This window comes from Electrona antarctica (assembly GCF_951216825.1).
Source record: "Electrona antarctica genome assembly, chromosome: 2".
In the NCBI taxonomy this organism is placed as follows: Eukaryota; Metazoa; Chordata; class Actinopteri; order Myctophiformes; family Myctophidae; genus Electrona; species Electrona antarctica.
In genome coordinates, this window is record NC_136807.1 from 46,317,655 (window position 1) to 46,336,580 (window position 18,926).

Sequence of the window (18,926 nt, forward strand, 5' to 3'; positions counted from 1 at the left end):
GCCGTCCTCGACAATAAGAAGAGTGTTCCTGTTAGTGTCAGAGTGGCAACACGTAGTAAGTCACAACTCTCGTGTGAATATAACTGTACTACATTTATATTTGTCAATCATCATATGTGACTAAATTTGACTGAGGGGCTGCCATTGGATTTTATTATTATTATTTATTTTCATGTCATAAGCAGGGAATGAATAGCTTCAAATTGACATATTGGTTGTTCAGTTTGACCCACCAGTTTTGGAGATATGGCTTATAGAGTAATGTCTTGCAGAAAACACAGAGTTGAGAAAACAGGCTTGAAAGGTTCACTTCTGTTGCGCGATGGCAGGCTCTCAGTCAAATCTGGTCGCATATTAGTTCAGATTTTGTTAAATTAAAACAATATATTTCTTTATTTTAAAATACGATGACTCATTAAGATTGACGTTTTTTAATAGTTTGACACTCTCTTCCATACATATATATATATATATATATATATATATATATATATATATATATATATATATATATATATATGTGTGTATATGTGTGTATATATATATATATATATATATGTGTGTATATGTGTGTATATATATATATATATATATATATATATATATATATATGTGTGTATATCCCCTAATGTCCAACCTTCTCCAACAGTCTCACCACCCACAGACCTGACAGTAGTGGAGGTCACCTCAGAGAGCGTGGAGCTGTCCTGGGCCAATGAGAGGACAGTGACAGAGTACCTAATCACCTACGTCCCCACGGCCCACGGAGGGCTGGAGCTGGACATGCGTGTGCCTGCCGACCACAAGTTAGCCACTATTCCGGGGCTGAAGCGTGGCGTTGAGTACCTGATAAGCGTCTATGCCGTCCTCGACAATAAGAAGAGTGTTCCTGTTATTGCCAAAGTGGAAACACGTAAGTCACAACTCTCGTGTGAATGTTGGCCATGTCAATGTTTACATTCTGGCAATCTGGGAACCCATTTCAGTAACACTTATTTTGAGGGGATATCCAGCTTTTAGTGTTTTTTCACAAACTTTGTCCTACACAAACATTAAATTCCCATTGACAATGCAGAATGTAACGTCATAGTGTCTGAGCAAATAGGCATAGGTCCTCATTCACAACGGCGTTTACGCTCATAAAGTGACGTTACGTGAGCGGAGCGTGAGCGGACAGGCATTTACGTGGATTCCCACATTACGTGGGAATTCATGAACTTGAACGTGAACTTGACGGTGACGTGGGTTGGTCGGAAATTCCGCTGAAAGCTGCGCCACCTCTCATGGTCGTGTACGGCTTGCGTAGATTTATTAAGAAGGCTTTAGTCTTCATGCTGAATCAATTAAAAGTCCCCAAATCTCAGATAAAATATGTAGGCATGTGTCCCCAACATTGGTCGCAAAATTATAGCCTATATAAAAGCCAAGTATCACTTGTATGCCTAAATGCATGCATTCTAGAGGCAGGTTAGCCTAGAGTGCCTTACAGAAACTGCCCCTGCAAGCCCGACACCTTTTTTATTTATTTATTAGGATATTTCTAGCATGCGCGATTGCGCTGCTCACTTGACAGCTTTCTACTCGCAGTGCAACGCGCTGTGAGCTTGTAGATCGGCTCTCGCAGTCTCGCGGACTCGCGCTGCATGTTAAAAAACAAACTCACAATTATAATAAGAACATACACTTATCTGCATTCTGCACTGTACGAATCCAACGTTGTTTAGTGTAGTAATGTCTGCAGTATAGGCCTATTTAAATTGTTTCGTTATGGAGCTCCTTTGAGTCAGTCTGACTGTCGGTGCGTGTGTGTGTGTGTGTGTGGGGGGGGGGGGGGATTAGCCCTATATAAAAAATAGAAGACCACATTAGCCTATTTGAATGAATGGCATCAGCGTGTTTGAAAGTCGGCCAGTCATATCATAGTTTTAAGCCAGCTCACCTCCACTCGCGCTTGTTCACAAACATGACGGACAGACAGACAAGAAAGGCTGTTGATGATGATTATTATTACCACTGTAACTCGCTGATCAGCATGTTGACAGAGACTCAGCCAATTAAAGTTTCACGTAGGCCTAAATGCATTTGCTGCAAGCACCTATCTGCCTCCATTTGCGTCGTGGTATTAATTTATAATATGTATATTGATCACATGCGGACGCCACACAGAATAGCCAACTCTTACCTGCAGCTGAGGAAACATACAACGTAGTTGGATCGGATGAAATATAGCCTTAAAGGGACACTTCACCCTTTTTGCCAAAAAATATATATCAATGACGTTTATAAGATTTAGAACACTTTCCTGGCGTTATTTTTTGTGTAATCTCTGGGTTTAGATATTTTAGATTAACGGGTGGCTCTGACGTCAGAGACACTCTTCCGTATTGCTACCGGACTACATTGTCTCCTCACACTGCAGCTAGACCAGCCCCAAAACACAGCCGTCACGGACACTGCGATTTGTTCCACCTACAACCTTCGTTGACTCCACCCCCACATGCGCATTTGTTATTGTGTTTGTGTCATGTTGCCGTCGTCAGCAGAGCAGCACCAGAGTATACAGAAAAAAACAACTCAGAGGAGACACGCTGTGTAGTGTTGCCACGAATCCCCCCCCCTCTCCCCAGGGCTGCCGAAACAATGTGTACCAGCTTTGGACGCACATATAGACAGATGTCTGGAAACAGACGAAATGTTTTTATAATCGTCATGGGGGCCCGATCCGATTATTTTCGTTTCACACTAAACCCAAGCGTTTAGGTTCTAAACACTTACTTGTAACACTTTTTAAACGTGTCACAGTGTTAAGATTTTAAACAGAAGAGCATGTTTAAATGCCATGATTGCAGGCTAGTCCTGTCCGCCTCGGCAGGTTCTGTAGAACTGTCGCTGGGACGGCGGAAGGTTTCAACGGCAGGCTGGGCATCGCTGTTGCCAGCCAGGGTGTAGCCAGCCTAAATGCATGCATACAGTACTGTATGCAATGCACTGGCTTTTAGAGAACATTCTTGTGGAAGTAAAAAGAAAAAAAAAACGTACTGCATTACTGTGTCCTTTTCCAAGATGCAACCAATGTTATTTGTCAAGGGTTCCCAACCGTCCCGTAAAATACGGGATCGTACCGTATTTGGCAACTAAAAGACCTGTCCCGTAATGAACCGATACGGGACGCACTTAATCCCGTATTTTGGGCTCGTGGAAAAATGACAGTGCGTTATGGTGATTCTCAGTCACTCGCTCCCATGCAGTAATAAGAAGGGGCAGCCGACTGAGCTATAGGAACAGGAAAGCAAGACACTGAAACCTGGTGTCTGGAAGGGCGCTAGGCTCAGCTCATTGGTCAGTACTCTTCATAGGCATGCAGCAGAGCCAATCACTATGCAGTATCGTATCTTAGCAACTATTTCACCACGCTCCGGTCCACAACATTGAAAAAACAAATGGATGCTGTTGACAGCCAAAAGTCAGAAAGTTCTAGTAGTGAGATAGAACTAAAAAAGAAGAAAAACTAAGTGCAGAGCTGAGTGGGAAAACGATTAGGTGGATTTTTATGAAACAAAAGCTTTGCAGTTTGAAAGTGGATATTCAAGCTTTCCCTACAGCTGCAATGTTGGTGAGTTTAATGTTGTTTAATACAAGCAGATGCAAATTGGATGAATGGGGAGTTAATGGATGGTTTATGGCAAGTCACTTCATATCATTATAATAAATCTAGAGTTGGGGGGGGGGGGGGGGTTCGTGGCAACATAGCGCGTCTCTCTGGTGCTGCTCTGCTGACGACGGCGACATGACACAAACACAATAACAAATGCGCATGTGGGGGTGCGGTCAACGAAGGTTGTAGGTGGAACAAATCGCAGTGTCCGTGACGGCTGTGTTTTGGGGCTGGTCTAGCTGCAGTGTGAGAAGACAATGTAGTCCGGTAGCAATACGGAAGAGTGTCTCTGACGTCAGAGCCACCCGTTAATCTAAAATATCTAAACCCAGAGATTACACAAAAAATAACGCCAGGAAAGTGTTCTAAATCTTATAAACGTCATTGATATATATTTTTTGGCAAAAAGGGTGAAGTGTCCCTTTAAGTCCAAATCCCACAAGAAAAAAAAGAAAGAAAATATGTCCTGTGTCCATGCATGTCCATATATTTGCTTTCCAAATCCGACAGTGCAGGGCAGGGAATCAATCACCGCAGTAGACTAATCAATAGGGCCTTTTATCATTGCCGAGTTTTAATATAGCATTTGGTTGTGTGGTGAACAGTACAAATTAACTTCTTTCTCATTATGTGAAAGTAACTGTAACATCAGTTAACTTATTAACGTTCTGACATTTAACATTTAGGAGTGAAGCAATGCGTGCCAAGTTGGCAAGTTTCGTTTATAATTATATACAAAACTCGCGCGTTTGCTTGAAGATCTGTCCGTGCAGAGACCCGCCTGTCAAAATTAACTGCTCTACAAGCTCATCGCGGCTGTTGTATATAATTTAAAGCCCGGTGCAGGCTATGATGACGTATTTCGATATTTCCTGTTGTCGATATTTCCTGTTGCCTTATATGGTGTGGGATGGGCGTTCTAACCAGGCGACACCAGGCGAATCGCTTGGGAAAAATGCGGAAAGGCTACACTCTGCGATCCGCACAAATGAAGTGATTACACCAGCTTCCCTGAATAAGACGGGAGCAAATCGCAGCGTGATCGGACAGAGAAATACGATGATATTTAGTATCTGTATACGCTTCCGTTACACTCTGGCGTAAACGCCGTTGTGAATGAGGACCTTAGTGTCTATTTTCGTCCTACATAAACATTACATTCCTATTGACAATGAATGGAGAATTTAGTGTCTATAGGCATTGTATAAATAATAATATAATAATAATATAAATATAGGCATAGTGTGTATTTTACGCCATGATGATCTACGATGATAATAATGCCCCTTACTTCACACAGGTGTGATTTTTAGGGGCACTAGCCCCTCCTATATACAGCTTTTTGTCCTTAACTCGTGTCACTTTAGCCATTGACAATGAAAGGAGAATTTACATTTGACCAAATCAGCCTTTTGCGGCAACACAAACATTAAATGCTATTGACAACAATGAAAGGAGAATGTACGCCATATGTAGACGAGCAAATAGGCTATTTAGTCTAACACAAACATAATGTCTTTGACAATGTGGACGAGCAATTTCACATAAATTCATTTGTCATCTTACATGATCATGGTGAAAGTTGTTGATAAGTTGACAAATTAATTCATGAAGAAGTATATTCATTTTTTTATTGGATGATGTACTACGACAAGAGCGCCCCTCACTTCACACGTGTGATTTTTTTGCAAACAGGAACTGAGTTTGGCTCCTCCCTTTTCTTAGTCCACTTCCTCCTGGGTGCTTCTGTGTTTATTATTACATGTTTAGGGCAGTGGTGCTGACAGATTAACCTGTGAGAGATTAACCTGCTGGTAAAGTTGGATTCTTAGAAAGTTTATTTTCTTCTTGGCCAAGTAAGTATTTGCAAGCATTTCAATCAGTCCGTCCGTCCGTCACACCAGGTAAAGTTGTCTGGGAGTCATCAGATTGTTATGTATTTCACACTACAAGAGTCTTTTTTTTTTTTTATCGGCTGTCATTATAATACCTTGGTGGCTTTCACACTAAACGATTGATCGCCGACAAGGCATCACACACTGCAAGACTTCACCAAGATACGATCCAGACCCGATACATGTAGGCTACATCATTTGTATTTTATTCCAATTAATTTTGACATGTGCGAGACACAGGACGTCTCTCTCTCTCTCTCTCTCTCTCTCTTTCGTGCGCATGTGCGAGCGTGTGTGGAGTGGTGGTGCGGAGTGAGTCTCTACGGAGTGAGTGAGTTTCTTTCTATCTTTTTAATGCTTTGCTGGGTTGCCCTTTAAAGAGTGTTTCTCTTTTATTGATTAGTGTTAAATCCCCGCTGCGGTCAGCGGGTCTTGTGGCTTTTGTGCGCCGCAGCAGCGGCTGCTGCTGTTAGCGTCATCATGGTGCTTGACAATTTCACTAGGAAACATTAAAATCTAGCCAAGTTTCCCCTGTTCAGTGGAGGACTGCAGTCTGGCTGTAGCCAAGGTGGTCGGAGCGGCAAGTGTAAAATCTGCCGCTAGAATGAACGGTGGAGTGGTGATTTTTGTGGATGGGGTGGAGAAAGCAAACACCGTCGTAACAAACGGCGTGGTTATAAAGGACACGTTTGTGTCCGTGACACCCCTCTCTACACCAGCGAAAAAGGTGATGTTGTCAAATATCCCCCACGTTCATAAGCGATGAACTTATTGTGAGGGAGTTGTCCTGGTTTGGCAAAGTTGTGTCACCAGTTAAAAAGTTGCCGTCAGGCTGCAAATCACCTGAGCTGAGGCACCAGCCAGGTGGGGGAGGGGGGGAGTGTTGCAGGGGGCGGGGCTGGGGCAGAGGGGATGCTGGTAACAGAGGTTGACATGAGAGGTGAGGAGGACAGCTTAAAAGTGATTGGGCAGAAAAGGAAGACCCCACTGCAGGGTCACAACCAAAGAAGGCGACAGAGAATAAAGTTGACAGTCTGATAGAACAGGGAGAGTTGGTTTTGGATGGTGGTGAACCTGGGGTTAGGGTTAGGGTTTAAGGTTAGGGTTAGGGTTTAGGTTAGGGTTTTGGATGGTGGTGAACCTGGGTGTGGGTTAGGGTTTAGGGTTAGGGTTTTGGATGGTGGTGAACCTGGGGTGTGTGAAAGTGAGATGTCTGAAGATGAGCTAATTCATTATGGCCTTTCAGAAATGAAGCAGTTCTTACAGAAAACAAAGAACGCAAAGGGAGTGAAGGTGTCCAAAAAAAAGGAAGGGGGGCTTTCACAGAACAGGAGATTTATAGGGTCAGAAAGTTTCTACAGAAAGTCAATCACGATCTAGAAGTTTAGTAGTTTAGTTAGTTTAATGAAGTGTTTTTTACTGTCCACATGGTTGGTGTCCTATTTTTTACACATGAGTTCAGAATTGCCACCTTGAACCTGAACGGAGCAAGGGACATTAGAAAGAGGGCAATGTTGTATGAACTGGTAAAAGTGAAAGGCATTGATGTAATGATGGTACAGGAGACACATACTGATGGAACAAATTAAACTGATTGGAAAGTAGAATGGGAGGGCGAAGTTTGCCTGAGCTCTTTGAGCTCAAACCGTGGGGGGGTTGCAATCCTGTTCTCCAAGAGTTTTTCTCCTATTACATATGATGTCCAGGTCAAGGTGGAGGGGAGGTTAATAATTGTCAAAGCAAAGTATGAGAAATATACAGTTGTTTTTATTAATGTCTATGCACCTGTCGTTGGACAGGACAGAGTAATGTTTTTAAATACATTGAATTATTTTTTAATGACATGTAATTCAGATGATTTTTTGTACCTCAGGGGTGATTTTAACTGTACTCAGAACGACCAAATTGATCGTAATCATGCTGAACCTCACAGGCAGTCGCAAAGAGCAATGAACAACATAATTGAGACACACGACTTAATAGACATGTGGAGAGAGTTACACGACACCAAGAGACAGTATACATGGGTTCACGTAAGGGACAATGTTATCTCTCTAGCCAGGCTGGACAGGCTTTATAGTTTTAAACACCAATTTAGTGTCGTTACGAGGTGTGGCATGGTGCCAGTGGGTTTTACTGACCATACTTTAAGGCAGTGGTGGGACTGTGGAAAAGTTCAAATTAAACAGCTTTGTCAGCAGTACACTCTCAATGTCACAAGGGATATTGCCAGATCAATGAGGGACCTGGAGATTGAGTTAGTGGACCTGCATAGTTTGTGGGAGTCCACAGGAAATCGAGGACATTTTGAAGTCCTCAAATCCAAAAAAAAGCATGCTTGAAGACCTACTGGGCATGAAAGCGCAGGGGGCATTGGTGCGGTCTAGGTTCCAGGGCGTTGACTGGATGGATGCACCTTCCAGTTTATTTTTTGGTTTAGAGAAAAAGAATGGGCAGAGCAGGTTCCTGCACACGCTACGTTCACCGGGGGGGGCAGAGCAGGTTCCTGCACACGCTACGTTCACCGGGGGGGCAGAGCAGGTTCCTGCACACGCTACGGTCACCGGGGGGGCAGAGCAGGTTCCTGCACACGCTACGTTCACCGGGGGGGCAGAGCAGGTTCCTGCACACGCTATGTTCACCGGGGGGGGCAGAGCAGGTTCCTGCACACGCTACGGTCACCGGGGGGGCAGAGCAGGTTCCTGCACACGCTACGTTCACCGGGGGGGCAGAGCAGGTTCCTGCACACGCTACGTTCACCGGGGGGGAAGAGCGGGTTCCTGCACACGCTACGGTCACCGGGGGGGTTGAGCAGGTTCCTGCACACGCTACGTTCACCGGGGGGGCAGAGCAGGTTCCTGCACATGCTACGTTCACCGGGGGGGCAGAGCAGGTTCCTGCACATGCTACGGTCACCGGGGGGGAAGAGCAGGTTCCTCCACACGCTACGTTCACCGGGGGGGCAGAGCAGGTTCCTGCACACGCTACGGTCACCGGGGGGCAGAGCAGGTTCCTGCACACGCTACGTTCACCGGGGGGGCAGAGCAGGTTCCTGCACACGCTACGGTCAACGGGGGGGCAGAGCAGGTTCCTGCACACGCTACGGTCAACGGGGGGGCAGAGCAGGTTCCTGCACAAGCTACGGTCACCGGGGGGGGCAGAGCAGGTTCCTGCACACGCTACGGTCACCGGGGGGGCAGAGCAGGTTCCTGCACACGCTACGGTCACCGGGGGGGCAGAGCAGGTTCCTGCACACGCTACGGTCACTGTTCGGAGTTTCTAAAATATGGCCATCCGAAAGGGCCAATGACAGGCAGCACACACGGTATAACTCGTGTTAGTCAATTTATTGACACAAAATGACCACAGGTTATAAACCTGGAAGGAAATAAAAAACAAACACTGTATCAATCATCATGAAATAAACATATAATAAGCTATTGTACTGCCTTTACAATGTATTTATATTCACAACATTCTCCCTAAATATACACCATGCAGTACACACAATAAACATACACATACTGTATATACACACATCATGTACATTATTGTCTCCACCAGGCCGAAGGCATGGGGAAAGAGTATGTTTTGCACTCCGTCCGTGTGTGTGTCCGTCCGTCCGTCCTTCCTTCCTTCCGTCCGTCCGTTATCAGCTAATCTCCGGCACCGTTGGCCCGATCCATGCCAAACTGTGCACACACACTCCCTGGATGCCAACGACGAACCTCTGCCCCAAATATTCCTCAACGGCCTGTTATAGCGCCACCATGAGGCCGATTTAGGCAAAACACATTTCTGTAGATAACTCGTACACATTTTATCCATACATCACACAATTCGGTATACACTATCTCCATAGTCATGTGATCAACACGGATCTGCACAATTTCCCATCTTCCATCCTGATTGGCTAAGATTGGCTTCCAAAGCTCACATGATTGGTCCGTTTCGAACAAAATGCCACAAATCACAAACACAGTGTCCAATTTCCATAAAATTATACACACACATTTCCACTAGGCCGAGGACGACATGCCGCTATTATCCCCCCCAAATCAGCCTCATGGTGGCGCTATAACAGGCCAATTCCTGTTTTTACCTATAACTGCATCGATCTGTATACAACTTATGTATGCGCACTCCCTAGAGGCCATGGAAAAACATTTTCCCTGCATCCCTCCACATCTGCCGGTTATAGCAACACCATGAGGCCGATTTCTGCAAAACACATTGTTTTGCACAGATTTCATCCAAATCTCACGCAAATCGGTACACATGATCTCTGTAGTCATGTGATCAAGACGAGCCTTTTGGATTTCTCAGATTCTACACTGATTAGCTAAGATTGCCTTCCAAAGTTTTCAGGAGTAGCCCGTTTTGTACAAAAGGCCTGCTCATGTCCTGCTCATCCAGAATTCTATCCTCAGAGATGCTATGAGTGATCTGGCTCTGCATTTCCTCAACAAAATGAAGAAAATTGTTGCAAGAAACAAACAAAAAAACATGTTTATATTACTCCTAAACATTTTGCCAAACATCACACACACTCTTATCCTCCTGGTGGAGACCTGTGCCCAGAAGGGCACTTTTTCTAGTCTATATATGTATACTAAAGGAGACACAACCTCTGTTACTACGAGCTGAAAATAACCAGTAAACTGCATTTCCCAGAATGCAACACTACAGTGCCTGCACAGATTGCACGCAGCACCGACACTCGCGCCGACCAGCATGGTGCTCCCACATCACTACGGCACAAAGTATGTGCGTCAAACCAACAAAAAGCCACAAAACACCGCCACGCAACAGTGCAGGTTACAAGACGACACCACCATCCACCACGCTACCATCTGCAAAGCCGGCCGACAGGGTAATCTGTTCAAAACAGCCAGTGTTGGCCACGGCTAATGTGCTAGCCAGGCTAACGCTGATAGTTAAATTAAAGCCAGAGCGCACCCACTACAGAGCACGCATCGCTCGCTACTCATTTAACTCTGTATGAAATGTATGAAATGTGGACGCAACGTGGCAAACGTTAATAATAATACAATTGTACAAAACAGTAGCTCATATCAGACACAGGTGATTACATACCAACGGAAAGTGCTCCTGTCGATGGATAGTGTGTGAATGAACGCCACAATCAGACACATATGAGTTACCTGCGCAGTCGCGCATGCGCAAAGCACTTTCATCAATTACACAAATCATGAAACATCACTACAATGAAACGTATTATGTAACTATGAGATTATAAAAATAGGAAAAGTATAAAATAGACAATAGACAATAGTATGAAATACCCCACAGTTCCCATTCTTTATAATAACTTTTTAACCCATGACTTTTACTGATTTTATACCCATGAATTGTACTGGTGGCCCAAAAGAACCGAACAGTCACCGGGGGGGCAGAGCAGGTTCCTGCACACGCTACGGTCTCCGGGGGGGGCAGAGCAGGTTCCTGCACACGCTACGGTCACCGGGGGGGCAGAGCAGGTTCCTGCACACGCTACGGTCTCCGGGGGGGCAGAGCAGGTTCCTGCACACGCTACGGTCACCGGGGGGGCAGAGCAGGTTCCTGCACACGCTACGGTCACCGGGGGGGCAGAGCAGGTTCCTGCACACGCTACGGTCTCCGGGGGGGCAGAGCAGGTTCCTGCACACGCTACGGTCACCGGGGGGGCAGAGCAGGTTCCTGCACACGCTACGGTCACCGGGGGGGCAGAGCAGGTTCCTGCACACGCTACGGTCTCCGGGGGGGCAGAGCAGGTTCCTGCACACGCTACATCACCGGGGGGGGCAGGAGCTCATGGATGCTGGAGAGATCCGGTGCACGGCAGTGGAGTTTTACTCTGAGCTGTACAAGAGTGAATACAAGGACAATGAACTGTTGTTTTCATCATTCTGTGATGGACTTCCTCAGATTCCCCCAAACGAGAACTGTGGTAAGAGGGGACCTTTGACACTGGCTGAGCTGAGCACTGCTTTGCAAGGCATGGAGGGGAGCAAGGCCCCTGGCATTGACGGGTTGACAGTGGAGTTCTATAAAGCTTTCTGGAAGGAGTTGAAGGAGGACTTGTTGGAGGTGTTAAGTGAAAGCTTTGGAGAAATGTGTTTCTCTGGGAGGGCATAGTGGACAAAGTGCAAGGAAATATTATTGAACAAATGGAAATGGTTGCTACCAAAAATGTCATTCAGGGGGAGAACACTAGTCATCAACGACCTGGTGGCCTGTACCTTGTGGCATCGTCTAGCATGCAGGGGGAGAACACTAGTCATCAACGACCTGGTGGCCTGTACCTTGTGGCATCGTCTAGCATGCAGGGGGAGAACACTAGTCATCAACGACCTGGTGGCCTGTACCTTGTGGCATCGTCTAGCATGCAGGGGGAGAACACTAGTCATCAACGACCTGGTGGCCTGTACCTTGTGGCATCGTCTAGCATGCAGGGGGAGAACACTAGTCATCAACGACCTGGTGGCCTGTACCTTGTGGCATCGTCTAGCATGCAGGGGGAGAACACTAGTCATCAACGACCTGGTGGCCTGTACCTTGTGGCATCGTCTAGCATGCAGGGGGAGAACACTAGTCATCAACGACCTGGTGGCCTGTACCTTGTGGCATCGTCTAGCATGCAGGGGGAGAACACTAGTCATCAACGACCTGGTGGCCTGTACCTTGTGGCATCGTCTAGCATGCAGGGGGAGAACACTAGTCATCAACGACCTGGTGGCCTGTACCTTGTGGCATCGTCTAGCATGCAGGGGGAGAACACTAGTCATCAACGACCTGGTGGCCTGTACCTTGTGGCATCGTCTAGCATGCAGGGGGAGAACACTAGTCATCAACGACCTGGTGGCCTGTACCTTGTGGCATCGTCTAGCATGCAGGGGGAGAACACTAGTCATCAACGACCTGGTGGCCTGTACCTTGTGGCATCGTCTAGCATGCAGGGGGAGAACACTAGTCATCAACGACCTGGTGGCCTGTACCTTGTGGCATCGTCTAGCATGCAGGGGGAGAACACTAGTCATCAACGACCTGGTGGCCTGTACCTTGTGGCATCGTCTAGCATGCAGGGAACCACCAAGTGGCTTAATGAGAACAATCCAAGCTTTAATGGTTGATTTTTTTTGGGACAGAATGCAACAATATCTCACAACTGGACATGAGTAGCTCATCTGGAAGGACGTGGCAAGCACTATCTTGAGGAGGGTGGATGGACTGGGGATGGATGCTGCAATGTTTTTATTGCTAATGTTTTCAATATGACTGAACTGTCGCCTTTTTACAGGGCTGTTTTTAAGGCTTGGACTCTTTTTAAGTGGACAGTAGAGGAGCCAGTTTCATCACTGCACTGGTTTCTAGAGGAACCTCTTGTTGGGGGGGGCTAGGTTGGACATCCAAGACAGTACAACACCTAACCTCACTGACACTCTGTGCGCCGCTGGGATGGTGACTTTGAGGAAGTTAGTGGATGTTGCTGGGCCGAGGTTAAGGAATGCACACGGCGTAGCTGACAGGTTGGGGCTGAGGTCAGTGCGCTATGTGGAATACATCTGAGGTCAGTGTGCTATGTGGAATACATCTGAGGTCAGTGTGCTATGTGGAATACATCTGAGGTCAGTGTGCTATGTGGAATACATCTTGGGGCTGAGGTCAGTGCGCTATGTGGAATACATCTGAGGTCAGTGTGCTATGTGGAATACATCTGAAGTCAGTGCGCTATGTGGAATACATCTGAGGTCAGTGTGCTATGTGGAATACATCTGAGGTCAGTGTGCTATGTGGAATACATCTGAGGTCAGTGCGCTATGTGGAATACATCTTGGGGCTGAGGTCAGTGCGCTATGTGGAATACATCTTGGGGCTGAGGTCAGTGCGCTATGTAGAATACATCTGAGGTCAGTGCGCTATGTGGAATACATCTGAGGTCAGTGTGCTATGTGGAATACATCTGAGGTCAGTGTGCTATGTGGAATACATCTGAGGTAGGGCTGACCCAAAAAAAATCGATTAATCGACGATCGATCGATATGCACGGGAATCGATCTTGAAATAAAAAATCGAATAGTCATTAAAAAAAAAAGGAAAAAAAAGGCGGCCGCTTTTGGTCCGCGAGCCGGCCCCATTTGGTCCGCGAGCCATACTGCATGCTGGCGCCTCGCAGACCTCGCAACGCCGCCTCCCCTCTCCCCCCTCACTCGTGCAGGTAACAAGGAAGTCAACAAGAACAGCTGCAGCCATGCCGCCCCAAAAGAAATCAAAAGTGTGGTTGCATTTTAGAATATGCCAAGATAACAAAGAACAAGTGGTGTGTCAAATATGTGACAAGAAATTGGCGTATCACAAGTCCACGACGAGTTTGAAGAATCACTTGGAACATGTAAGTATCATAATAAACAAAACGTGCTTCGGAGGCGAAACATAATAGCCCAGGGCTAAGGTTAGACACGTGGCTAATTGTTATTATGTTTTTAGATGCATGAGATAAATCTGGACGGTGCATCTGGTTCCAGCACGACACAAACAACATTGGAGTCAACAGTGAGGACACTTACGGAACGCAGGAAGGGTGCCATAACCGCTGGACTTGTCTCAATGATTGCCATGGACATGAGACCAATAAACTTGATAGAAGGAAAAGGGTTTAAATGTTTCATGAAAATAGTGGAGCCAGGCTATACTGTACCCAAGAGAGAGTATGTCTCAAGTGAACTTACTGTAAAACACAAAGCCATAAAGAATATAGTTCGTAGTGAAATTCATCAGTGCTCTGCAGTTAGTTTCACAACGGATATATGGTCCAGTATAAAAATGGAAGGATACATGACGGTGACAGCTCACATGATAAGCAGCGACTGGGAAATGAAAAACTACGTGCTAGAGACCAAGATAATGGAGGAGGCTCACACAGGTGTAAACATTGCAACAAGACTTGGAGAAGTAGCCGACGCATACGCTATACCTGCAGAGAGGAGGGTCGCTGTCGTGAGCGATAATGCATCTAATATGGTTGTGTGCCTCGATACACTGCAAGGAGAAGAGAGTTGGGAGAATGTCAAGGGGGTCCGTTGCGCGGGGCACACACTGCAGCTTTGCAGTGTGTGCAAAGCTGCAAAGCTGCACACCACGACCCAGTAACCCGTACCGTGGGATTTGGAAGGCGACTGGTGTCCGCCTTTAAAAAAGGTTGTACCAAAACTGCGGCCTTAACAGAGAAACAGCGGAGTCAGAATATCGTAGAACATTGCCTCATTCAAGATGTCGCAACACGCTGGAACTCCACATATTCTATGCTAGAGCGTCTCTGTGAACAAAGGTGGCCAATCTCCGCTGTCCTGTCTGATCCAAGCATCACCAAAAGAGCTGACCGGAGTCTCGACCTGACAACGGAGCAGTGGGCCATGGCAGAGGATACCGCTGCCGTCCTGGGGCCTTTTGTCACTCTGACTGAAATGCTGTCTAAAGAGGAAAATGTGTCCATATCAGCAGTACTGCCAATGCTGTCAAAGATTAAAAACAATTATCTCACAGTGGGAGCTGGCGACAGTCCCGCCACAAAAGCTCTGAAACGTAAACTGACAGAGGAAATTAATAAGAGGTGGGAATTCTCAGACGCGACTGATGCTGCTGTTCTGGGCGCAGCCCTCGATCCCCGCTCCAAGAGGTTAAAGTGGCTAACTGACGAGGAAAAGGAAGCCGTGCGCACGGAGCTAACTACGTTGGCTGAGAGCCTGAGAGTGAGACCAGCGATCAGGGTCCGGGAGGAGGCCGTGAGTGATGCCGACAGCCAGGCCAGTGGCAGTGACACGGATTCACAGGCTAAGAGGGCTAAAATAACGGACCGAGAGAAAACACGTAAACTCCTCTCAATGGACGACGATGATGATGATGATGGATCCGAGGGAGATCAGGACGAGGGGCCGACTGCAGAGAGAGAACTGAATGACTTTGTTACAGACAAATCCAAAGCGAGTTCCGGACCACTGTCGTGGTGGAAAGACAACGCGCCACGTTATCCCAAATTGGCAACTGTAGCTAAGAGGATTCTCTCTATCCCTGCCACTTCAACCCCGTCAGAGCGCATCTTCTCCAAAGCGGGATTTATTGTCAACAAAACTAGAAGTTGCCTGTTGCCAAAGAATGTAGACACATTGTTTTTTTTGGCACACAACGAAATTCGGGTCCAAACCAACAGCAGTGAGTAGAGTGAGTCGTCATTGTGTCAATCAAGGCCTGGCAAGCTCAGTAGCCTATTAAGCCTAATTATTGTTTTCTTTAGTTTTTAATTATACTTTTATTTTTATTTAGCCTCAAATGAAGGCACAGCACAGAGCACACAGCCATGCACTTTGTTTTATTTATGTTAAAAAAAAGAAGTAATGCTGCACTTTGTTTTTGTTTACTTAATAATTGTGATAAGAGAAGTAATGCCTCTGTTAATATTTTCTGTATAGTTTTAACTATAATATTGCACTGATACTATTGTTTAATTCCTTAATTCCTCCTTTGCTCCGCGAGCCATGCCTCGCAGAAAGCGCCGCATCATTGTTGCTGTGAGTGCCGTCATAAGGCCTCGATTAAATGACGCTTTATTTCAGTTTAATGTTACGGCAAGAGGAGGAGAAAAAATCCGTGCGTTTACACTTGACAGACAGCGACATGTGCTGTTTTGAATGGTAGCCAAACTGTTACGTTTATTACGTTTTTTTGTTAGAGAGCTCAGCCTAGAGGGTTTGATTGATTTAAGAGTTCATTCATGCTACGGTCGGGTGGTGCTTTTTGGGTGTTTTCAAAATGCCTTTCGTTTACAATTTCTGCCTGGGTTATATATTTGAGAGGTAATGCCTGTGTTTGATTGATTGATTGAAATATGTATTAACAGTTTGCAGAATTACAGTACATTTCAAGCACAAACTCAATACAAAGACTGTTAACTGTGAGTGGACGACCCAATAAGCATTACACTTGTTTACAAGAGGGTCCACCATGTTCAATTCATCAAAATGTCAGGCAGTTTTATGTAATGTTGACCTGTTTTTCGTAAGCCTAATTATTTGTGCGTCACTGGCACTGCGTTCATGAAGGCAGCTACAACTGGGCGTAAAGCAACTTGTTGTTAAATAAAATAATTGAGACCAATTCAAGCATGCGTTTCTCTCTGCTATTGCTATATCGTTGTTTTATTTATTTTAAGCCTAATTCATTGCGTCGCGCCTCGCCCCCCCCCGCCCCCCGTCCCCCGCCCCCCCCGCCCCCCCCGTCGGATGACGAAGCGTCGACGATCGATCGTCATTCGTTTCGAAGTGTCGATCATCAAAAACGTGATCGAAGGTCAGCCCTAATCTGAGGTCAGTGCGCTATGTGGAATACATCTTGGGGCTGAGGTCAGTGTGCTATGTGGAATACATCTTGGGGCTGAGGTCAGTGTGCTATGTGGAATACATCTTGGGGCTGAGGTCAGTGCGCTATGTGGAATACATCTTGGGGCTGAGGTCAGTGTGCTATGTGGAATACATCTTGGGGCTGAGGTCAGTGTGCTATGTGGAATACATCTTGGGGCTGAGGTCAGTGCGCTATGTGGAATACATCTTGGGGCTGAGGTCAGTGTGCTATGTGGAATACATCTTGGGGCTGAGGTCAGTGTGCTATGTGGAATACATCTTGGGGCTGAGGTCAGTGCGCTATGTGGAATACATCTTGGGGCTGAGGTCAGTGTGCTATGTGGAATACATCTTGGGGCTGAGGTCAGTGTGCTATGTGGAATACATCTTGGGGCTGAGGTCAGTGTGCTATGTGGAATACATCTTGGGGCTGAGGTCAGTGTGCTATGTGGAATACATCTTGGGGCTGAGGTCAGTGCGCTATGTGGAATACATCTTGGGGCTGAGGTCAGTGTGCTATGTGGAATACATCTTGGGGCTGAGGTCAGTGTGCTATGTGGAATACATCTTGGGGCTGAGGTCAGTGTGCTATGTGGAATACATCTTGGGGCTGAGGTCAGTGTGCTATGTGGAATACATCTTGGGGCTGAGGTCAGTGCGCTATGTGGAATACATCTTGGGGCTGAGGTCAGTGTGCTATGTGGAATACATCTTGGTGCTGAGGTCAGTGCGCTATGTGGAATACATCTTGGGGCTGAGGTCAGTGTGCTATGTGGAATACATCTTGGGGCTGAGGTCAGTGTGCTATGTGGAATACATCTTGGGGCTGAGGTCAGTGCGCTATGTGGAATACATCTTGGGGCTGAGGTCAGTGTGCTATGTGGAATACATCTGAGGTCAGTGCGCTATGTGGAATACATCTTGGGGCTGAGGTCAGTGTGCTATGTGGAATACATCTTGGGGCTGAGGTCAGTGTGCTATGTGGAATACATCTTGGGGCTGAGGTCAGTGCGCTATGTGGAATACATCTTGGGGCTGAGGTCAGTGTGCTATGTGGAATACATCTGAGGTCAGTGCGCTATGTGGAATACATCTTGGGGCTGAGGTCAGTGCGCTATGTGGAATACATCTTGGGGCTGAGGTCAGTGCGCTATGTGGAATACATCTTGGGGCTAAGGTCAGTGTGCTATGTGGAATACATCTGAGGTCAGTGCGCTATGTGGAATACATCTTGGGGCTGAGGTCAGTGTGCTATGTGGAATACATCTTGGGGCTGAGGTCAGTGCGCTATGTGGAATACATCTTGGGGCTGAGGTCAGTGTGCTATGTGGAATACATCTTGGGGCTGAGGTCAGTGCGCTATGTGGAATACATCTTGGGGCGATGGGCTGAGAGACTGTCTGAGGACGACTTTGATCTTTTGAGGATCTACAGTGAGGGGGAGGAAACCCCGGATAGAGAGGACCCTTTTCCTGAGCTGGAGATTTGGCCTGATCTGAAGGGCTGTTCAGGACAGTTGCTAGATGGAAAAGAGGGTAAAAGTGTTGATTTGTACACAGTAAATGGAAAGGGGTTGTACATGTGCTGTGTTAAAGCTCTTAATATTATTGTGAGTACCCAAAGCATGCAATTTCTAGAAATGTCCTGAAGAATATGTGAGTGTACACAAAAGATCAAATAAAGGCTTCGTTAAAGGTGTCTCTCTCTCTCTCCCTCTCTCTCTCTCTGTGTCTCTCTCTCTCTCTCTCTCTCTCTCTCGCTCTGTCTCTCTCTCTCTCTCTCTCTCTCTCTGTCTCTCTCTGTCTCTCTCTCTCTCTCTCTCCCTCTCCCTCTCTCTCTCTCTCTCTCTCTCTCTGTCTCTGTCTCTGTCTCTCTCTCTCTCTCTGTCTCTCTCTCTCTCTCTCTCTCTCTCTCTCTCTCTCTCTCTCTGTCTCTCTCTGTCTCTGTCTCTGTCTCTCTCTCTCTCTCTGTCTCTCGCTCTCT